Raw genomic sequence first — 22,074 nt, 5'->3', positions numbered from 1 at the left:
TAAAGCCATGTCATCCAAATCTTTTAATAGAATTCCATGATATTGAGTCATTCCATGTCAAATCAACACACTTTTAAATAAAAATGTTACTTCACCCTCTTAGATTTTGCTGAAAGTTGGTATACTTATAGTGGGTGCTGAAACTAACAAAATTACCAAATTTCAATTTTTAACCTCAAACGATTCCTGAAATATGGTCACATAAACTTTTCAAAAACTGGCCAAAAATGTGTGAACTGACATTTTTTTAAATTGCCATAGGAGTTGCCCTAATTGAGTTAGAGAACTGGGAAAGGTGTCATTTTGCAGCATTTTTCATGCTCTTTCCAGTGATAGACAAAAAGCATAGCTTCTAATTAATAAGCTTTTTCAAAATGGTAATTAATATTTTGAACTAATTTTTTTTACAAAAAGTACATAATTGAAAATTTTCAAAATATTTCCATAACTACTTCATACTGTTGTAAATCACATGGCAAAATATAAATGTGGGATGACGATGGGTTCATTGTTAAAAAAAATACACTCCTGGAAATTGAAATAAGAACACCGTGAATTCATTGTCCCAGGAAAGGGAAACTTTATTGACACATTCCTGGGGTCAGATACATCACATGATCACACTGACAGAACCACAGGCACATAGACAAAGGCAACAGAGCATGCACAATGTCGGCACTAGTACAGTGTATATCCACCTTTCGCAGCAGTGCAGGCTGCTATTCTCCCATGGAGACGATTGTAGAGATGCTGGATGTAATCCTGTGGAACGGCTTGCCATGCCATTTCCACCTGGCGCCTCAGTTGGACCAGCGTTCGTGCTGGACGTGCAGACCGCGGGAGACGACGCTTCATCCAGTCCCAAACATGCTCAATGGGGGACAGGTCTGGAGATCTTGCTGGCCAGGGTAGTTGACTTACACCTTCTAGAGCACGTTGGGTGGCACGGGATACATGCGGACGTGCATTGTCCTGTTGGAACAGCAAGTTCCCTTGCCGGTCTAGGAATGGTAGAACGATGGGTTCGATGACGGTTTGGATGTACCGTGCACTATTCAGTGTCCCCTCGACGATCACCAGAGGTTTACGGCCAGTGTAGGAGATCGCTCCCCACACCATGATGCCGGGTGTTGGCCCTGTGTGCCTCGGTCGTATATAGTCCTGATTGTGGCGCTCACCTTCACGGCGCCAAACACGCATACGACCATCATTGGCACCAAGGCAGAAGCGAATCTCATCACTGAAGACGACACGTCTCCATTCGTCCCTCCATTCACGCCTGTCGCGACACTACTGGAGGCGGGCTTCACGATGTTGGGGCGTGAGCGGAAGACGGCCTAACGGTGTGCGGGACCGTAGCCCAGCTTCATGGAGACGGTTGGGAATGGTCCTCGCCGATGCCCCAGGAGCAACAGTGTCCCTAATTTGCTGGGAAGTGGCGGTGCGGTCCCCTACGGCACTGCGTAGGACCCTACGGTGTTGGCGTGCATCCGTGCGTCGCTGCGGTCCGGTCCCAGGTCGACGGGCACGTGCACCTTCCGCCGACCACTGGCGACAACATCGATGTACTGTGGAGACCTCATGCCCTACGTGTTGAGCAATTCGGCAGTACGTCCACCCGGCCTCCCGCATGCCCACTATACGCCCTCGCTCAAAGTCCGTCAACTGCACATACGGTTCACGTCCACGCTGTCGCGGCATGCTACCAATGTTAAAGACTGCGATGGAGCTCCGTATGCCACGGCAAAATGGCTGACACTGACGGCGGCGGTGCACAAATGCTGCGCAGCTAGCGCCATTCGACGGCCAACACCGCGGTTCCTGGTGTGTCCGCTGTGCCGTGCGTGTGATCATTGCTTGTACAGCCCTCTCGCAGTGTCCGGAGCAAGTATGGTGGGTCTGACACAACGGTGTCAATGTGTTCTTTTTTCCATTTCCAGGAGTGTATATATATTCTGGACTCCTGTTTTTCACTAACGGCCCTAGTTTGACCAAACTGACCTTTAAGGTAATACGTCAGTAGAGGACCGTATACATAGGGCTTGATGTCTGTACAATAATTCAGAGACTGGAGCCATTGTTGAAATGATGCAGTCTGCATTGTTACCTTCTAAGGCTTTGTGTGCCTACAGCATTATTGTGTTCTGTGGTTTTAGTGCAAATCAGTTGTTACCTCTGTGTTGACCAGTCTGTATCTATTACATTTAATAGTTCATTTTCAAGTAAATTTATACATTGAAGGGCAGTTTATAATTGGTTTTTGAATAAATATGGAACCAAGTAAAAAGTGCAGTGCTGTAAGAGTGCAGTGTTGTAATCCATTGAAGAAGTCAAATCATTTTATTAGAGACAGAAAAAAACTGAGAAATGTCACAACATGGATGCCCAAATTATTTCCTCAAATACCAACTGGTGCCAAGATTTGTGATAAATGTAGGAAAGATGTAACCGAATTGAAAAATACACCAGAGCCCATCAGTGATGAAAGTGCTGAAGAAAAATCTTCCGGCTCAGGGATAATCATCCGAGACCAAGACCCTGACTTCACTCCAACTTCAGTAGCTGTTAAAACATTGAACACAACACTTCAAGAACTAGATGAGTCCCCAATTGACGAGAGAAAACTAACATCTAGGCATTACGCCAAATCAGAAGTGAAGAAAATCTCATCAATGACACGTAAACTTTTGTTGCTCCTGACACTTCTTCGTCGGATACTGATACTGATGAATCCATTCCTGAAAATCTTAAAAGAAACTTTAAAAATTCTGTAAGTAGAGCAAAGAAACTAATGATTCTTACAAATTTAGCTGAAAAGTGGAGTGTCAGGAAAATAATGAGGGAATTTAATGCTCCTAATTACATTGTTCGGCAGTCCAAAAAAATTTTGAAAGAGAGAGGATTCATGGAAGGTTCAAACCCAAAACCAGGGAAGTGTTCACCAACAGAAACTGTCAAAACTGTACATTCATTTTATGAAAATGATTAAGTTAGCAGGGCAATACCAGGTATTAAAGATTGTGTGACAATTACAGAAACAAGTGGAAATAAAACAAAAATATCAAAAAGACTTATTTTGTGTAACCTTAAAGAAGCTTACAAACATTTTAAAGACAAGTTTCCTAACATAAAAACAGGTTTCTCTAAATTTGCTGAGTTGAGACCAAAACATTGTGTATTAGCTGGCTGGAATGGTATACACACTTCTGCTTGTGCACAACTCACTAAAACATAAAATTAATGAAAGAAAATGCCAAACTAAATACAGTAATAAACAGCAGCTTAAACCATTATAAGCAGTGCATTGCAAAAATGCTTTGCAACCCATCATCAGTTGATTGCAACATGGGAAACTGTGAATACTGCCCAGGAGAAACTGTCATACGTAAAATTTTAAGAGACTCTTTTCATGAAAACTTAATTGAACAAGTTCAGTTCCGACAGTGGATGTCAGTTGACCGATGTAATCTGGAAATTGTTCAGAAAACTTCTGAAGAATTCATAGATTTATTTTGTAGTAAGATGTCGACTTTGATTCGGCATGACTTCATTTCCAAGCAACAACGAACATTCCTTAACCCCACAAGAGAAAACCTTATGGAATCTGAATTTGTTGTTCTATGCGATTTTTCAGAAAATTATAGTATAGTTCTACAGGATGATGCTCAGAGTTTCCACTGGACAAGACAACAGATTACCATTCATCCTTTTGTTATATATTACAAAGAGGAAGACAAAATTGAGCATATGAGCTTTGTCATTGTTTCTGATTGCCTGGAGCACAATACAACTGCAGTTCACACCATTCAAAAGAAGCTAATTTCATACATAACAAATAAATTTCAAAAGATTCCAAAAAAGATATACTATTATTCTGGCGGTTCTGCTGCTCAGTATAAAAAAAAGACAAACTTCCTGAACCTTTGCCTTTATGAGGAAGACTTCAACATTAAAGCTGAGTGGCACTTTTCAGCCACAGCACATGGGAAAGGGGAGCACGTTTGAAAGGGCCTTGTGATGGAGTAGGGGGTGCTGTATAGTGACTGGCAGCTCGTGCAAGTTTACAAAGCCCATACCAAAATCAGATCCAAACCACACGAGATCTATTTGAGTGGGCAGTAGATAATATCACAAATGTTGATTTTGTATATTCCACTCATGAAGACTATGCTGCTTCAGAAATATTCTTAAAAAGCCGACTTGAAGAGGCATTGACAATCAAAAAAACACAGCAATTTCACACTTTCATTCCCAACACTACATCAAAATTAATAGTCAAATACTTCTCAGGTGATATGCAGAGTTGGGAGAGGGAAGTAACTACATCACCAGACAAACTGAAGTTACAAGATGTATCAGGCTATGTCACCACTGTATATGGCAGAAACTGGTGGCTTGGGTACATTTTAGAAAAAACGAAGGAAACTTGATGAAGTGAAAATAACTTTTCTTCATTCATGTGGACCAGCTAAGTCATTCTCTTATCCTGCACATGCAGATGTCCTGTGGGTGTCAATTGTGGATGTTCTCACAAAAGTGAATCCATTTACTCCGACAGGGAGAACATACATTCTTAATGAAAGTGATGTAAACCAAACCCAGTCAGCTTTATTAAAATGTAATATGGGAAGTTCCAAGACAATTTATTGGGAAACTGCTTTCAACTAAAAACTTAATTTTTGTCTCAGGTTAGTGTTAATGTATATTTTATAAAAAGTTGTTTCAAAATTATTGTTAGTACCTATTGTGTTAAGTTTTAGCTATGTACAGATACCTGTTACTCAAAAACAAACATTATGTAGTTAATTTGTTTAATAGTTTCATTTCAAACATCATGGACCAGAAATATTATGTAAATACTTGTACTTATTCATACTTTCAGTTTGTAGTTAAATGCTCAATTTCTTGTTTTTGTTATATCGGTTAATATACTGTTAGTGAAGTTGTATGAAATTAAAATAAGCAATCAACTTAATTATAAAATATGCTGATTAGTTTTAGTTTGATAAGGTGATATTTTGATATTTATAATACTTTGTTCACTTACCTTTCAGTATATTTTAAAGAAATTCCTGTTTGTTAAGGTCAATTTGGTGAAACTAGAGCCGTTAGTGAAAACCAACAGTCCGGAATAATTTATTTAACAATGAACCCATCATCATCATCATCATCATCATCCCCGATTTATATTTTGCCATGTGATTTACAGTAGTATGAAGTAGTTATGGAAATATTTTGAAAATTTTCAATTATGTACTTTTCGTAAAAAAAATTAAATCAAAATATTAATTTGTGTTTTGAAAAAGGTTATTAATTAGGAGCTATGTTTTGTTGTATATCCCTGGAAAGAGCATGGAAAATGCTGCAAAATGACACCTTTACCAGTTCTCTAGCTCAATTAGAGCAGCTCCTAGGACAAACTAAAAAAAGTCCATTCACACATTTTTGGCTGGTTTTTGAAAAGTTTACATAGCCATATTTCAGAAATGGTTTGAGATAAAAAACTGAAATTTGGTGTTTATGTTAGTCTCAGTATACCAACTTTCAGCAAAATTTAAGAGGGTAAGGTAAAATAGGTGTGTTGATTTGATATGGAATGACTCTATTCTCTTATTTTACGAATATCATTGAGTGGATGTGAGATCATGATTGTTTTCCACACTTGAAAATGAGTTTCCACTGCCTCCAGTAAATAAAAGAACCCCCACAAAATTTTTCCACTGCATCAACACAGTAAACTTACTTCAGATTCTAGAATTCTTTGCACTGCGAATTGAATGTACATTGCCAAAGACATTAAAAATGGTCCAAAACCTACATCTGCGTCAATTTTACTTTAAATTGCTGACAAAGTAGACAGCAGCAAACCATATAATCTTGTGCAGCTGGCTATCAGTTGAAGGTTTGAACATGCTGTTACCTAACGACAAAGTTTTCTGAGTTAGAGTAGGATTTAACTGACCTTTTTTGATAGAACTCTTGAAGTGCTATCCAGAAATGTTTTGCAAATTTGTTTTTTCATTTAGTGGAAATGTGTCCCTCATTACAATTATCTCAAACAACTGTCTGCACAAAAAATGTCATTTGGATTTTCTGTGTCTTTTTCCAAAATTCTACAGAACTATTCAAATTTTGTGCATATAACTCTAGAACTATAGCATATCTACCATGAACTCTGAAAAAAATATGTATATTTCTCAAAAGCTGCTTGCCAGCTTCACAAGAAGGTCCCAGAACTGCTCTCATTAATAAACGGTCACAACGCCCATATAGTACTAGGAACAGAAAGTTGGCTGAAACCAGACGTAAACAGTAATGAAATGCTAAACTCGGATTGGAATGTATACCGCAGAGATAGGCTGGACAGTGAAGGGGGAGGCGTGTTTATAGCGATAAGAAGTGCAATAGTATCGAAGGAAATTGACGGAGATTCGAATTGTGAAATGATTTGGGTGAAGGTCACGGTTAAAGCAGGCTCAGACATGGTAATTGGATGTCTCTATAGGCCCCCGGGCTCAGCAGCTGTTGTGGCTCAGCACCTGAAGAATAATTTGTAAAATATTTCGAGTAGATTTCCCCACCATGTTATAGTTCTGGGTGGAGATTTTAATTTGCCGGATATAGACTGGGAGACTCAAACGTTCATAACGGGTGGCAGGGACAAAGAATCTAGTGAAATATTTTTAAGTGCTTTATCTGAAAACTACCTTGAGCAGTTAAACAGAAAACCGACTCGTGGCGATAACATATTAGACCTTCTGGTGACAAACAGACCCGAACTATTTGAATCAGTTAATGCAGAACAGGGAATCAGCGATCATAAAGCGGTTACTGCATCGATGATTTCAGCCGTAAATAGAAATATTAAAAAAGGTAGGAAGATTTTTCTGTTTAGCAAAAATGACAAAAAGCAGATTTCAGAGTACTTGGTGGCTCAACACAAAAGTTTTGTCTCAAGTACAGACAGTGCTGAGGATCAGTGGACAAAGTTCAAAACCATGGTACAATATGCGTTAGATGAGTATGTGCCAAGCAGGATCGTAAGAGATGGGAAAGAGCCACCGTGGTACAACAACCGAGTTAGAAAACTGCTGCGGAAGCAAAGGGAACTTCACAGCAAACATAAACATAGCCAAAGCCTTGCAGACAAACAAAAATTACGCGAAGCGAAATGCAGTGTGAGGAGGGCTATGCGAGAGGCTTTCAATGAATTCGAAAGTAAAGTTCTATGTACTGACTTGGCAGAAAATCCTAAGAAATTTTGGTCCTATGTCAAAGCGGTAGGTGGATCAAAACAAAATGTCCAGACACTCTGTGACCAAAATGGTACTGAAACAAAGGATGACAGACTAAAGGCCGAATTACTAAATGTCTTCTTCCAAAGCTGTTTCACAGAGGAAGACTGCACTGTAGTTCCTTCTCTAGATTGTCGCACAGTTGACAAAATGGTAGATATCGAAATAGACGACAGAGGGATAGAGAAACAATTAAAATCACTCAAAAGAGGAAAGGCCGCTGGTCCTGATGGAATACCAGTTCGATTTTACACAGAGTACGCGAAGGAACTTGCCCCCCTTCTTGCAGCGGTGTACCGTAGGTCTCTAGAAGAGCGAAGCGTTCCAAAGGATTGGAAAAGGGCACAGGTCATCCCCGTTTTCAAGAAGGGACGTCAAACAGATGTGCAGAACTATAGACCTATATCTCTAACGTCGATCAGTTGTAGAATTTTGGAACACGTATTATGTTCGAGTATAATGTCTTTTCTGGAGACTAGAAATCTACTCTGTAGGAATCAGCATGGGTTTCGAAAAAGACGGTCGTGTGAAACCCAGCTCTCGCTATTCGTCCACGAGACTCAGAGGGCCTTAGACATGGGTTCACAGGTAGATGCCGTGTTTCTTGACTTCCGCAAGGCGTTTGACACAGTTCCCCACAGTCGTTTAATGAACAAAGTAAGAGCATACGGACTATCAGATCAATTGTGTGATTGGATTGAGGAGTTCCTAGATAACAGAACGCAGCATGTCATTCTCAATGGAGAGAAGTCTTCCGAAGTAAGAGTGATTTCAGGTGTGCCGCAGGGGAGTGTCATAGGACCGTTGCTATTCACAATATACATAAATGACCTGGTGGATGACATCGGAAGTTCACTGAAGCTTTTTGCAGATGATGCTGTGGTGTATCGAGAGGTTGCAACAATGGAAAATTGTACTGAAATGCAGGAGGATCTGCAGCGAATTGACGCATGGTGCACGGAATGGCAATTGAATCTCAATGTAGACAAGTGTAATGTGATGCGAATACATAGAAAGATAGGTCCCTTATCATTTAGCTACAAAATAGCAGGTCAGCAACTGGAAGTAGTTAATTCCATAAATTATCTGGGAGTACTCATTAGGAGTGATTTAAAATGGAATGATCATATAAAGTTGATCGTCGGTAAAGCAGATGCCAGACTGAGATTCATTGGAAGAATCTTAAGGAAATGCAATCCGACAACAAAGGAAGTAGGTTACAGTACGCTTGTTCGCCCAATGCTTGAATACTGCTCAGCAGTGTGGGATCCGCACCAGGTAGGGTTGATAGAAGAGATAGAGAAGATCCAACGGAGAGCAGCGCGCTTCGTTACAGGATCATTTAGTAATTGCGAAAGCGTTACGGAGATGATAGATAAACTCCAGTGGAAGACTCTGCAGGAGAGACGCTCAGTAGCTCGGTACGGGCTTTTGTTAAAGTTTCGAGAACATACCTTCACCGAAGAGTCAAGCAGTATATTGCTCCCTCCTACGTATATCTCGCGAAGAGACCATGAGGATAAAATCAGAGAGATTAGAGCCCACACAGAAGCATACCGACAATCCTTCTTTCCACGTACAATACGAGACTGGAATAGAAGGGAGAACCGATAGAGGTACTCAGGGTACCCTCCGCCACACACCGTCAGGTGGCTTGCGGAGTATGGATGTAGATGTAGAAGTGAAAATGGACCCCTCATCATTTCAGTATCTCATAGACTATTCTCTGCCTAAAAAAAGTTTGATTATGTTTTTTTGCAGAACTCCTGGGGAGCAATACAGAATTCTGGTCATTATTTTTTTCAAAAGTTTGGAATTTAATTTTTTTTTAGAAGATCAAAAGTTTCTCAAGTACGACAGTTCTTTTCTTGAAATTCTACAGAACCCTTCAAATTTTGCACAGAGAACTCTAGAACTATAGCATATCTATCAAGAACTCTGAAAAAATGTATATGCCAACCTCACCACATTGTAGTGACTGCAGTGCTTGGCATACATTGTACAGGGTTCAGCAGAAACAGTTGCCCTATTTGAAGCGACTATCATCAGATTCTGAACTGCAGCACCAAGTAAGGAGTAACAATTAGTTTAACAACAAAAAATAACAAACACATTTTCTTCTGCTATTATTTACGCAAACTTTAAGCCATTTACAGGAATTGGTCATGTCTTTTCAAGTCACCATACTACAAAGGCAATGTGACCAGTCCTCATTCCCTATAATTATTCAGTTGTCAGTGATGACTTGCTCCATTTAACATTCAGTTAAGCACTTTGACCACTCAGCACATTCTACTCTATTCTGCCAAAAATCAGCAGTAGCAAGCAATGTGCCAAAGATACTTTCACAAATCATCACTCTTCAGTACACATATGAAAGTGAGGCAAATTGCTAACAGAAGAAGAGGGTACACACAGCAGGGAGATGGAAGCAACTGGAAAGCAGAGTGAGACAGTAAAGAGCTAAATTTTGCATCTCAGATAACTGAATGGACGATATTGCATGATGGAGTTACATTTTTTACTAGAGATCTTTACCTCCCTCTACATCAGAGATTGACCACTATTAGACAAGATTCTCAGTGACCAATAAGCACCCAACTACTTGTTCTCTTCTTGATCAAAAAACTAGGAATGTTCTATTGCATGGTTATGTGGGTTGTGCTGGGAACTGTGCCTGATGGAGTTAAGCACTGAGAAGAGGGACAGAGAGAAAGAGTAAAAGAAAGAGAATTTTTCTTGTTGGGATTATTACGAAGAGAAAAGTGCACAACAAGTCAAGTGATTATGGGCAACCCAGTGATTGAAACTAAGCCAAGTCCAATACCACTGTACATATTTATATGCCCAAATCACATAGTGGTTATAAGAAAACAGAAAAATTGACAAAATACATAAAGAGAGGTGGAAAATTTGATAGCCTAAGAGATTATGCAAATACAGGGGAAGGTGAGGTGGGGAAGGAGTGAGAGTAGTGGCTATTAGAATTCTGCTAAAAGTCTAAACTGGTTGTAGCAAGTACACTCCCAAAATCATAGAAGAAGATATACCTGGAAGATACCAGGAAATACTAAGAAATATTATCGGGACTTCATTGTGGTTAGGTACAGATATAAATCACAAGTCTGGACTGCAAAGCATACCAAGGTACAGACATCTTCAAACCATAACCTAGAAGTGATGAACAGGAAGCTGAAATTGAAGACAGAATGAGAAAAAGAAGAAGTCTCTGAGGCAGTGACCAATGGCCCAAGTAAAAAGCTCAAATTTAGTAAAGTAGAAAAGAAGTAGAATATAATGGAGGAAATAGTTAAGGCAATATAAGACACAAGATATAGTGAAAGTATGGGCGAAGAAGTCAAATGAATAAATATTCAAGTTTATGGAGAAAAGAAGAAAATACATTATTCTTGTAAGGAAGAAACGGGTAATCCTTATCGGAGACATTAACAGAGCATTGAATGACCTGAACTTAAATAAGTCAGCACAAATCTACAACTTTTGTGTTACTGGAATCTCTGGGAGGCGTAAGAATTAGGTTACTTGAGATGGTGTCAAAAACCATAAAATGAGTAGGTTATAAGTGACAAGATGTAGCATAAGCTATGACACCAGGACGAACAGTAGCCATGCACTGGTTTCGTGTGGTGGAGGAGAGGAGGTAGCTCAGACCTGTAGGGACTAAATGTGTGTACACATAACTTGTTTGAGTACGGTCGAGTAAATTGTGTATACAAGTTCATGCTGTACAAGGCTAATGTAAACAACCCTATAATATATCTAAAAACAAAGAAGCTGTAACTTACCAAACGAAAGCGTTGGTATGTTGATAGAGACAATAAAAAACACACAAACACACACAAAAATTTCAAGCTTTCGTAACCTAAGGTTGCTTCATCAGGAAGGGAAGGAGAGGGAAAGACGAAAGGATGTGGGTTTTTAGGAAGAGCGTAAGGAGTCATTCCAATCCCGGGAGCGGGATTTAGATATATTTTTCCCACGTGGAATGTTTCCCTCTATTACATTCAACCCTATAATTGAAATATTATCACATGCTCTGCTGTTTAGTGTGTGTGTGTGAGGGGGGGGGGGGGGGGGTCACAGCTGAGGACAAAGAAAGGAGGCAACCAAAAGGATTAGATGTAATATGTCAGAGTTGACAAGAAAGCTTGATCACTTACAAAAATAAAACTTTTGAATATGCTGTAATAGGAACTGATGATTCTAATACATGTTTCATTTGTTGGACAGTACATTCATTCAACAATGTTTGGTGAACACTATATTTTCAGGACAATATTTCCATTTTTATAAGTTTTGGTGTAGGCAGAGGTTCCACAAAATGCTAATAATGATATAAGACAAAGTAAAACAGTAAAAAGTGGAAATTATTAATGAGAAAGACATTCAAGAGACCACCTGCCATATTTCTGGGCCACTGAAAAGTAAACTAATAGTTCTGTTACATATATTAATGGGACTTATATGTGCTTGTTATACAATACTAGACAGTTTTGGCAGCGTAGTAAGAACAAAGGCTTCTTGAACTCGTTTCTGAGGGGACAGGAGGTATTATTGTGAATGTTGGTGGTGAAAATTGCTTTCTACCATATGTATTAATACTACTGAAGTCCGGTATAAAATGTGATTATCATAACTTTGAAGTTAATCTGTCACCTGTCCAATAATTAATAATTGAAATAATTAAGCGACTTTTATAAAACTATTTTTTCCGCAAAGGAATGTAAAAATCGAACCGGTGCCTTCTTATTAAGATCAAAAACGAAAAATTTGAAACATTTAAAATTGATGTTAACCTTATCATATATGAAAAATAACTATTTAGGTTATGTAAACCTTATTTAAATGCAGTTATCTAATTCAGGTTGCAATGTAACAATAGTTAAAAAAGTAAAATGCTTCATTTACGTTTGGTGATAACCTTTAAATTTGTAGGAACAGTTTTATATTATAAGCTCAAGTACACCTCTCATTACAGTCATGTCCACAAATTTGGAGAGGAATAAAATTTGACATGTTGACAGAACTACACATTTCAAAAAGGACTTTACAACTTAAAAAATTCGTTTAAATTTATTGAAAGAATATGAAGAGTTGGGTTTAGTGTTATTTTGTACGGAATAACATCAAGTTTCTTTTTACCTTAAACTAAAGATGTTGCATGTGGCTTCTGTTGGTTATCTGGCACACATCTGATCAGAAACCAATTTCTCCCCGAATTCACTGTAGTATTGCATGTGTAATTTGCTCAGTAGTGATGTAAATTCTTGCTCTAAGTTCAGGTAGAGAAGCCGGCTCAGGAGATACAAACACATTATCCTTGATGAATCCCCATTAAATAAATAAATAAATTTTGAGTGGTATCGGGTCTGGAGAATGTGGGGGCCATGCAATTCACCCATCATGGCCAGTCCATTGACCTGGAGAGCTGTCACTGAGAAAACCCTGGATGTCAGCCAGGTAGTGGGGTAGTGTACCATCCTGCATGTAGTAAACATTTCGTTCTCGGTCACTCTCATCAATCTGTGGTACAAAAATTGTTGTAACATATCCAGGTACACTATCCTGTTGATGCTTCTCACAGAAAAAAAAGAGGGCCCTACACTTTGTTCTTGCTCAATAAACAAAAAAATCTACATTTTGAGACTATCATGAACATGTTGCACGTTTGATTTGGATTTTCACTGCCCCAAATCCTAAAGTTTTGTGTGTTAACCTTTCCACTTAAGTGAAAAGTCAAGTCGCCAGAAAAGATGATTTTGTCCTAAGAAACGTTCTTCCTCATGTAATCAATTTAAACATATCTGCACAGAAGTTCTAGCGAGCAATTTTATCAGTGTCTTTTATTGCTTGTATGATTTTCAAATGCAAACGGTTTCTCAACACAAGTCAGTCATATGTGGGATTTGCAGTTCACAAGATGCACGCTGCATCAGTTTTGTAGGGCTGTTGACAAAACAGAGTCTCCCTTGCTCACCGACGTAGTCAAACATGCTTGGATGACCTGACAATTTCCCATGTCTTACCAAGCAACCTGTTTCTACAAAACATTTATGCCACTCACAAATTGTAGGCCTACTAGGAGGATCTTTGGTATACTAAGTACGGAAATTATGCTGAACTGTTGCGCCGGCTTCCGTTCTTCAAACCAAAACACACAGCTAGCATCCTAGTGTCCAGTGAAGGTAGCCATCTTTAATGCAATTGCCACTAGCGCTCCTTACCTTGTGATTTGGCACTAGCGAACTACGTGATACAAAACTTGATGTATTTCCCTACAAATTAACACTACAATCACCTCTGTAGGTACTATGAATTAATTTATACAAATTTTCAAAGTTGTAAGGTACTTTTTGAAACACCCTATACAGGCCAACAGCACTACCGGCAGTGAGAGTAATAATGTAAACAGCCATCAACAGCAACATCATTGCACGAGTGGGCTCAGGGTCGTGTTAATGTCGGTACCATTTGACACACTAACAATGGAAAGTCCACAATGGAATAACAATATTCTGGAAAGGACGAATTACTACTCACCATGTAGAGTACACATTGAATCACTACAGGCACAATGAGAAAGACAACTCTACATTTAAGCTTTTGGCCCAAAAGGCCTTCTTTTGAAACAGAAATTAACACTCTGTGCTTTTCATAATACCATTCTTTGATGCTTTGATATTTTTAAGATGGACGTAGTAGGGGCATATGTGTAATCACCCTCCTTGTGGCAACCCATGTGCAGCCGCTTTCTTCTTACGCGCATCTCAGAGCTCTCACTATACTCCATTAGCTACAACCTTAGCAGCAAGGCATGCATAGGTCAGGTCACACCTGTAACTATACATAAGGCTTTCTTCTTTCTTTGTTTCTTTTTAACTGATGATTTACTGGAGAAAGTTTGGTTTCAAGAAGTAAACAGATACCAGAGAACCATTTTTACTTCTGTGTTATGTAATGGGGAGGGAGAGCCTTTGACAATGTAAAGTTAAATAAAACACACACAACAAACACTCCTTAAAAGATTGAGGCCAAACTACAGGAACAGTTGAGTGATGACTTACAAATCCAAATGGAAAATCAATACAACACATTTCTGTTGAGAATAAAGGAAGTGAAAAATTTTCTGAAAAGGAATAGAAGTTCAACAGAAAAATATTTTGCTGTTTCACAAACAATACAGTCCTTCTGGTCATATGTAAGCAGGGAGGGAATCATGTTGAAAGCAGTGAACAACATGCATAACACAGAATGGCTTAAAAATAAACAGAACAAGACAAAGATCAGTTGTAAAAAGGAGAATTACTGATCAAGTAACATCAAGACTGCGAACAACAGTATAATTTATGAAAGAATTTCATCTACAAAGCATAAGGATGGTCAAAGCAAGGAAGATATAACTTTTTCTTTCACTTGCAACCTAAGTCCTCAAATTATTTGCTGGATGTATTCCAATCTCTGCCTTCCACTGCAGTTTTTACCCTCTAGTATCATGGAAGCTATTCCCGTCTGTCTAACATATGTCTTATCATCCTGTCCCTTACAATCAGGGCTTTTCATGCATTCCTGCCTTGCCAGTTCTGTAGAGAACTTCCTCATTCATTACTTTATCAGTCCACCTAATTTTCAACATTCGTCTGTACTACCACATCTCACATGCTTCAATTCTCTTCTGTTTTGGTTTTCCCACTGTCCACATTTCACTACCATACAATGCTGGGCTCCAAATGTACATTCTTAGAAATTTCATCCTCAAACTAAGGCCTATGTTTAATGCTAGTACACTTTTCTTGGCCAGGAATGTCCTTTTTACGTCCTCCTTGCTCCATCCGTAATGGGTTATTTTGCTGCCTCGGTAGCAGAATTTCTTAACTCCACCTACTCCACGATTACAAATTCTGCTGTTAAGTTTCTTGCTGCTCTCAATTCTGCCACTTCTCATTACTCTCTTTGATTTCCTCTCAATTCATATTCTGTACTCATTACACTGTTCATTCCATTGAATCCATCCTGTAATTCTTCACTTTCACCAAGGATAGCAATGTCATCAGCAAATCTCACCATTGACATCCTTTCACCTTTAATTTTTGTAGTAACCAAAACCAACCGCAGGAACGCCTTGGGCTGCAGATCGGAGCCGCCAGGAGGGGAAACTGCCGGCGGTGGAGCACACACCACCGGGTAAACACAAGGACGAGTCAGACGACAGACCAATGACAACCGACACAACAAGGAAGAGATGAACAACGGAGGCTTGTAGAAACCACAACACCAAACACCAACAGTAAATATACTCGGAACAGAGCCAGGCAAATGTCAACAATGAGCAACGACCAGAACACAGTACCGCCGAGATAGAGTCGAAATCCAGAGAGAGTACCAGACTGACTCCACTATGGTAGAGTGGGCCCCTATATACGAAACCGGAGGGAGCAGCTATTGGCTGTGGTCTGCATGTGGTGTAGTAGTGGTGCCCTCGCTGCACGCAAAGACCTCCGCGGATGCGGAGCCCTCTATGGGCTGGCCACATCAATTTGTTCTGGAGCGTGTTCGACTTCCGCGGCGGGAGGTACTAGAATTTTAATCCTACTTCTGAATGTTTCTTTTACTGCCATCACTGTGTCTTCGATGTATAGATTGAACTGTTGGGATGAAAGACTACAATCCGTACACCCTTTTTAATACAAGCACTTCATTCTTGATCTTCCAGTCGTTTTGTTGCCACTTCCCCCAACAATTTTAGAAATTCTGATGGAATGTTATCAATTCCTTCTACTTCCTTTGACATTTTAAGTCATCCAAAGCTCTTTTCAATTCTGATTCTCTTTCCACCTATCCGCTCTCTGCTCTGAATTTAACACTGGAATTCCCACTGTACTCTTATTATTACCACTCTTACTTTTAATTTCATCCAAGATTATTTTAACTTTCCTATATCCTGAGTTAATCCTTCTGACGAACATTTTTTTGATTTCTTCACATTTTTCATGCAGTCATTTCACCTTAGCTTCCCTTTCATTTCCTGTTTATTTCATTCCTGACTGACTTCTATTTTTGTATTCCTGAATTTTGCTGAACATTTTTGTATTTTTTCTCATTGATCAACTGAAGTATTTCTTGTTCCCATGGTTTCTTCAGTTACCTTCTTTGTACATATGTTTTTGTTTCCAGCTTCCGTGACAGCCCTTCTCAGAAATGTCCATTCTTCTTCAATTGAACTGTGTACTAAGCCATCCTTCATCGCAGTATTTATAGTCTTACAGAACTTCAAGCATCTCCTCCTTTCCTTGGCACTTCGGTATCCACTTCTTTGCATACTGATTCTTACTGACTAGTCTCAAACTTCAGCCTACTCTTCATCACTACTGCATTAAGATCTGAGTCTATTTCTGTCCTACAATCGAATATTTGATTTTGGAATCTCTCTTTGACCATGATGTAATCTAGGTGAAATCTTCCCATATGTCGCAACCTTTTTCAAGTATACCACCGCTTCTGAGTCTACCCCTTTTCAGATTTTTCTAGCTTCCCTACCTCGTTCAGACTTCTAGCATTCCACACTGAGACTTAGAATGTTATCCTTCCTTTGGTTATTCAATCTTTTTCTCGTGGTGACCTCCCTCTTCGCAGTCCCCTCCCAGAGATCCAAATGGAGACCATTCTGGAATCTTTTGCGAAAGGACAGAGCATCATGACACTGAACTACAGGACATGTCTTTAATGTAGTTGTTTTCATTGCCTTTTGTATCCCCATGCTGTTTGTGATTGCTGATTCTTTTGCCTTTAGGTGGAGTTCTCCACCCCAAAGGCAAGAGAATGCCTTGAACCTCTGTCCACTCCTCCGCCCTTTATGACAAGGCATTGGCAGAGTGAGGGTGACTTCTTATGCCCGAAGTCTTCAGCCACCATTGGTAAAGGTGAAGAAAGCTTTCTTCTACAATAGAACTTTACTGGTATCAGGTACTCATGGGTGTGAGGAAGTTCCTGAAAACTTACACCTCATTGTGCCCCCTCCTGAAACCAGGCTGCAGACATCCTTTCATCCATTACAGAATTCTCCTAAATTCCCAGCAGTCATTGCCTGCAACTCCATTAAACTACAGCTTTAACCATCACTGTTATGTCTTTTTCTTAGTTATCACACTGTTCACAGGAAACTACGCTGATTCTTTCAACACTTCTCTGCAGTCAAGGTAGGTGCAAACTTTCATAGAACATTGCTGAAATATCTTCAATCTTTCTCTGTTGCTTCTCAATTCAGCCCTTACCAAGCCACTGAAAGGACACTACAAATCCTAATGCATAGATTACCACTGATTCCGACCAACACATCATAAACAGGACAGCAGCGTATGTGCCCATCATCCCTCCAAATTACTGTAAGGACAACCTTCCCCCTTGATGCATTCAAGGAAATCCCTTATGGCAAGCCAGTTTTATATATTTAACTGTACAACACAGGTCTAATAAGACACTTAAGAACAACCATGCTACACTGCAAGTGTGTACATCTATACTTAAGAAATGGTCAGCTTTGTTCAGGCCTGTTGTGGTCTTCAGTCCTGAGACTGGTTTGATGCAGCTCTCCATGCTACTCTATCCTGTGCAATCTTCATCTCCCAGTACCTACTGCATCTTACATCCTTCTGAATCTGCATAGTGTATTCATCTCTTGGTCTCCCTCTACAGTTTTTACCCTCCAATGCTAAATTTGTGATCCCTTGATGCCTCAGAACAAGTCCTACTAACTGGTCCCTCCTTTTTGTCAAGTTGTGCCACAAACTCTCCTTCTCCCCAATTCTATTAAATACCTCATTAGTTATGTGACCTACCCATCTAATCTTCAGCATTCTTCTGTAGCACCACATTTTGAAAGCTATTCTCTTCTTGTCTAAACTATCTATTGTCCATGTTTCACTTCCATACATGGTTACACTCCATACAAATACTTTCAGAAACGACTTCCGAACACTTAAATCTATACTCAATGTTAACAAATTTCTCTTTCCCAGAAATGCTTTCCTTGCCATTCCCAGTCTGCATTTTATCCTTTACTTCGACCATCATCGTTATTTTGCTCCCCAAATAGCAAAACTCCTTTGCTACTTTAAGGTTCTCATTTCCTAATCTAATTCCCTTAGTATCATCCGATTTAATTGGACTACATTCCATAGCCTCGTTTTGCTTTTGTTGATGTTAATCTTATATACTCCTCTTAAGACACTGTCCATTCCATTCAACTGCTCTTCCAAGTCCTTCGCTGTCTCTGACAGAATTACAATGTCATGGGCGAAGCTCAAAGTTTTTATTTCTTCTCCATAGATTTTACAGATTTCTTTTGTTTCCTCTATTGCTTGTTCAATATACAGATTAAATAACATCGGGGATAGGCTACAACCCTGCCTCACTCCCCAACCACTGCTTCCCTTTCATACCCCTTGACTCTTATGACTACCATCTGCTTCCTGTACAAATTGTAAAGAGATTATTCCAATCAACATTGTCAAAAGCTTTCTCTAAGTCTACAAATGCTATAAACATAGGTTTGCCTCTCCTTTCTTCTAACATAAGTCATAAGGTCAGTATTGCCTCTCATGTTCCAATATTTCTACGGAATCCAAACTGATCTTCCCCGAGGTTGGCTTCTACCAGTTTTTCCTTTCATCTGTAAAGAATTCGCGTTAGTATTTTGCAGCTGTGACTTATTAAACTGATAGTTCGGTAATTTTCACATGTCAACACCAGCTTTCTTTGGGATTGGGATTATTATATTCTTCTTTTAAGTCTGAGGGTATTTCGCCTGTCTCATACATCTTGCTCACCAGATGGTAGAGTTTTGTCAGGACTGGCTCTCCCAAGGCTGTCAGTAGTTCTAATGGAATGTTGTCTACTCCGGGGGCCTTGTTTCGACTTAGGTCTTTCAGTGCTGTCAAACTCTTCACGCAAAATAATATCTCCCACTTCATGCTGCTCAAATTTTGTTGTACCGGTTAATGTGAAGATGGTTGAGGGAGGTTTCCCCACATTCTCCACCTTTTATATGGGTCCTGCACTAAACTTGACCTAACCACCCCACAACAATCTAATCTTCAATATACTTGTTTAATTATACATTGATACTGAAAAGTTTGAATCTTATGTAATAAATTCAATAATGTGAACAAATTTGTGTTTATAATCTTAATGTTATAGTCATCAAAACTTTCTTTCTTAAAAGTTTACCCCATGTTTCTTCACCTTGAAGGGTGTTAACGTGACATTTTTGTTGATATTCAGCACAATTTCATCCACCTTTGACTCATTTCTTATTTCAGATTTTTGATTTTCTGTTTTTATATAATATTATGGAAGAACGAACACATTTTATACCTTTAACATGGCAACTGCTGGCAGGCAGCAGAAGTTCACGCACACTAGCACGTGCCGCCGCCGCCCCCCCTCCCCCCCCCCCCCCCCCCCCCCCCAGTGGCCGAACACTCCACTCTGTTCAGTATATCTTTCGAAGGTGTTTAAAGTTGCAAGAAACAAAATTCACAAACCTGAACAAGATTGTACCTAATTAACAGTACATTGGTGTAAAGTCACAAATTACAACTTAATGCACAGTACTAGACTGTGTACTGTACTACAAACAGTGGAGCGTGTGGCTGCTGATGGGCACATGGCATGACTTTCATCTGTTGTGGTCACAAAGCTGTTCATGTGTTAACTTTTAGAATGCCCTGGATTTAATCATATGAGGATGTAATTACAGATCATTGAATAAAAATGAGGCCACTATATTTCTTTAACATAAAAAGATATACTTTGCAAATATAAATGAAACTCATTTAGGCACCAAAGTAATCTACTTGAAAGAATACGAAGTGGGTAACTGTCAATCTTCAAACTTAGGGCACAACCCGTTTCAAAACACTATCATTTGTACTAAAAAATGGCTGCTTTTCATCTTACCATGAGCCAGAAAAAAAAATTACGTGGATGGCCATGACTCAGGTATAGTTTATCTGTGACAAAGTATCATTGAAGGGAAAGGAGGAGGAAGGGGGGGGGGGGGGGAGAGAAACGGGCAGAAAAGAGTAAGCAGAACATTGTTGTTGATGTTTGTTGTAAAGTACACCAGACTGCTAAAAGTGAGGAAACAAGGTGTATGGTATAAAACCAGTTGAGACTATCTAGTGCAGCAATGACACCCTTTTAACTGCTCAGTTATAAGGAATCTAACATCCACCCGTGTCAGGTAACAGCCTATTCCTGTTGCCAAATTATTCCCCCTAACATATGCCCTATTTTACACATGCTCATGCCATTTTAACAAGTTGACTACCACACAGTTATTGATGTTTCATCACCAGACCAGTCAGTGTGCTAATAGTGTTCCACAAATGTCACCATATACTTACCACTATCTCTCTTTCTTGTTCATGTTTAGGAAGATGTTTCCCTACGACACCTTTGACCATCCATGGGGGAACTTATTTGTGCCTCCTTGTTTCAGAGTCCCTAACGTTTTCACATGTACTCCAAGTGCAACACTATTACAAGTATAAATTTTTAGTGGGGGGGGGGGGCGGCAAGTTTATGGGCAGATATTAGTTTTCTGTTTGTGACAACTGCTCCATAAAATATATTATCAAAATGGAAATACAGCACCTAAAGAATACTTATGGTTTGGAAGTCTATCAAAAAAATTTGAACTCTTGAAGAAACACTTAAGGCAGCATTTGCTTGAATTCCTACTAACCAGTATGCACTGATGTTTTCCACATAATACTACAATCATCTTTGAACACAACTGCAGCACACCAACTGCTTCAATCTCACTAATTGGCACTTCATCTTTACTTCTGATGATCAATTCAAAACCCTTTATGAAGTCCAGAAGTGTACAAATGTCTTAGACAAATTTAATTTAGTGCATGGGATAAAACTGAAACACCTTTAGAGTATATTGTCACTTTAAGAATAAGTCTATAGGTAAATTAAAGGCTATCAATTTTCAAATGCCCGGGTCAGTTTGTTAACATGATGTATTGAAATGTGATACTAACTGGATGGACTTCATATATGAAGTTCAACCATTATGATAGGCTGGTTATGAAATGGTTGAAATGAGCAACATCTAAACTGCAAGAAAAATCATTTACAGGCAGATTTCACACAATCCACACCTTCAATTCCATTCCTTTTTTTTCTTTTCTGCAACTTGCATTTCCCCTCGACCTTTGTATTTCTGACCTCCAGCAATTTGAAACTAACTGAACTGTGCATTACCTATCACATTAAGTTTTAATACACATCAGTGTAATCTTTTTGGGTTAAAGTCTAAACTGTTACCATATTTTATTAATGACCAGTTTTGACTTCATGTCTAAATCAATTTCAGAATGATTTGGCTGCTACTGGAAGTTCCTCTGATGCTCATGCAGCAATGAAGTCTTAAGCTGCTGGAGCAGTTTAGAAGCACCAGAGGAGCCACCAACAGAAAAATGGTGCTAATTCTGAAGCTTACTTCTACATGAAGTCAAAACCCATCAACAAAATTTCACTGCAACCTAGACTGCTGTTTTAACCCACCTGTAACACTACTCTGGACCATGTTGGCCAACTTTAAATATTTTTATCACTCTTCTGATTTCAAGATAACACCTGCTACCAAAATTTAAAATTTGTATGCTTTCGTAATTCTACTATCAATAAGAATGGAGCGAACAGCTTAATTTTATAACATAGCGAAGTGCACTACAAACTAACCTTT

The sequence above is a fragment of the Schistocerca gregaria genome, chromosome 10 (genome assembly GCF_023897955.1).
Source record: "Schistocerca gregaria isolate iqSchGreg1 chromosome 10, iqSchGreg1.2, whole genome shotgun sequence".
Taxonomy (NCBI): Eukaryota; Metazoa; Arthropoda; class Insecta; order Orthoptera; family Acrididae; genus Schistocerca; species Schistocerca gregaria.
Note: the sequence above shows the minus strand (reverse complement) of the source record.